This window comes from Arachis duranensis, chromosome 9 (assembly GCF_000817695.3).
Source record: "Arachis duranensis cultivar V14167 chromosome 9, aradu.V14167.gnm2.J7QH, whole genome shotgun sequence".
Lineage (NCBI taxonomy): Eukaryota > Viridiplantae > Streptophyta > Magnoliopsida > Fabales > Fabaceae > Arachis > Arachis duranensis.
In genome coordinates this window covers 83,373,636-83,376,424 of record NC_029780.3, presented here as the reverse complement: position 1 = coordinate 83,376,424, position 2,789 = coordinate 83,373,636, and positions in this window count along the sequence as shown.

Below are 2,789 nucleotides of genomic sequence, written 5' to 3'. Positions count from 1 at the left end.
ATCAAGGAAGGATTTGAGATCTAGACTTGTTATCTAGTCTCTTCCACTCCTGAGATCTTCAACCACTTTTAATTTGCTGCAAATTAAGCACTGCTTTCCTGTTTTTAAATTCTTCAAGGCATTTTACTTTTCTGTCAAGATTTACTTCACTGCAAGCCAATTTTCTCTTTTATGTTTAATGCAATCTACTTGTTCTTGTTTAAATTCTGCAATCCTAATTCCCAATCCCTTTTACAATTCAAGCAATTTACATTTCTTGCACTTTAAGTTTCAGTCATTTAATTTCTTGTCCTTTAAGATTCAGTCTATTTTACTTTCCTGTCCTTTAATTTACTGCAATTCTCCCCTCTCCCTTTACATTCCAAGCAATTTAGCTTCTGTTAAAACTAAACCACTCAACCAATATTTGATTTGCTTGACTAAATCAACCACTAAACTAAAATTGCTCAATCCTTCAATCCCTGTGGGATCGACCTCACTCATGTGAGTTATTATTACTTGATGCGACCCGGTACACTTGCCGGTGAGTTTTGTGTCAGATCGTTTTCCGCACATCAACAAGTACACCAGGTCGTCCAAGAAATACCTCAGGTGAGTGTCGATCTCACAGAGATTGTTGGTTTCAACAAGCAATGGCTACCTTGTAGATCTTAGTCAGGCGGATAGAAAATATAGTTGTTGTGAAAAACACATAAAAACATAATAATTAAAGTGTTACGGGATAGGTGTGAAATCAGTAATGAGAGAACGGTTGAGGTTTCGGAGATGCTTCCTCCTTCTGGATCAACTTTTCTCACTATCTACTCCAACTTCTGATGATTCATTTCATGGCAGGCTGTATGTGATTAACGCCAGGTCAGTGGTCATTAATGCTCCTCTTTGGGCATTGAACGCCTAGTAAGGAGTTCAACGCCAGTGATGATTCTTTTTTAGGCGTTGAACGCCCAGTAAGGAGTCCCTTACTGGCGTTTATAAGTCCGAGAATTTTGAAAATTTTATTATAAATTAATTTCAAGTTTAATTATTTATTTATACCTTTAATTTTAGAAATTTCTTTATTAAAGATAATTAAAGTAAGTTTGGATTAATTGAGTTTGAAATAAATTAAAATTCTTATTCAATTTTATAATTATTGAAGTATTTTCTATATTTAAATTATAAATATTAGTAGTTTTAAAAGAATAAGAATTTTATATAAATTGATTTAAATAATTGAGATTTTGAAATTTAATACTATAGTTTTTATAACTGAAGAAAATTAATTATATTACCTTATATTTTAAATTAAGAGTATTGTATTGAAAATCAATTAGCAAATTTGACAAATAAATAATATTTTTAAAATAATTTTAATTTATAAATTTAATTCTAGTTACTATTTTATATTTTTATTGCCTAAATTTAATTCCGTTGTCGTCGCTGTCGCAGAAGGGAGAGAGGGAGAGAGAAAGACCGAACAGAAGAGAGAGGCGCAGAAAAAAAAGGAGGCGCGCGCCGCCATCGTCTCTATCGCCGCCGTCGGAGCTTCGATCATCACCGTCGAGGAAGGTCCCATCGTCGTTACTGCATGCGAGAGGGAAGAGAAAAGCGATAGAGGAAGAGCCATTCCTCCGCTGTTGCTACCATTGTTGCCATCGCTGGAGATTGCGGTCGCCGTTGCCGATGGTAGTGAACCAAGATGTTGTCCTTGCTGCCGGAACTAGTTGGGTTGGTGCTGCTGCCACTGGTAAGGACATTCTTGCTTCTGATTCTTGTTCTTCAGATTGTTGGAGATGCCGTCGCCACCGCGTGGTTGCTACGGCTGCTGCTGAGACTTCCTACCATCATTGGATCTATTGCCGTTCCATTTCCTTACTCCTCCCTAATTATAGTAAGTTTTTCTTGCCTAAAACCATCCCTACTAGTGTTCTGTTATCCGTTGTTGAGGTTTTTGAGGTGATAACGTCTTAGGATTGGGTTGGGCCACTGCGATTGCTGTAATACCCTAACTACCAAAACTCACGCTTCCGGCTGCGCAACTCTGATAGCTCGGACATTACGACGACTTTTATACTATTTAATACTAAAATATGAGCCTGTTTGAAACTTTAAACCGCAATACCGCTCCCAAAATACTTTCATCCGATAACATACATCCATAGATACCATACAACTTACATAAACTCATAAAGAGTACATACATATATATATACATACATATCTAAATAGTAACACAAGCATTATCCAATACAATTCCTATCCCTCTTACAGAATATATCAAGATAAAGGCGAGAGTACAATGAATAATAATCTAAAGCAATACAGAGCATTTCAACAACTAAATAAACTCTTCGTAACTTCTGTGCCCATATCCTGAAAGGGGAAAAATGTAAGGGGTGAGAACATCATCCTCGAAAGGGTTCTCAGTAGAGGGTTTTTGGGAATTACTGTAATAGGATACGTGAAGATAACCGCACCAGTGATTCATAACCGTCTTATGCCTCTTTTCAAAAACAACGGTTTACAATAAAAGTAAAGTCGGAAATCTTTTCTGAAAGAAGAACCGTTCAATTCTCAAAAACTCAAAAGCCTTTCAAAACGGTTTATCTATGCGGAACCAAAATAGCCTTTCATATTTTATTCCAAACCAGAAACACAAACCGAAATCAACCATCAGTTCATCTCATTCCAACCACGGCCCTAGGCCCAAACAATCCAACAACAACCAATCACCACAATCCAACAGAGTCCCAGTTGCAAACACAGATAGGAAGTTCAAGCACAAACAGACAGTTACAACAAGTAGAACG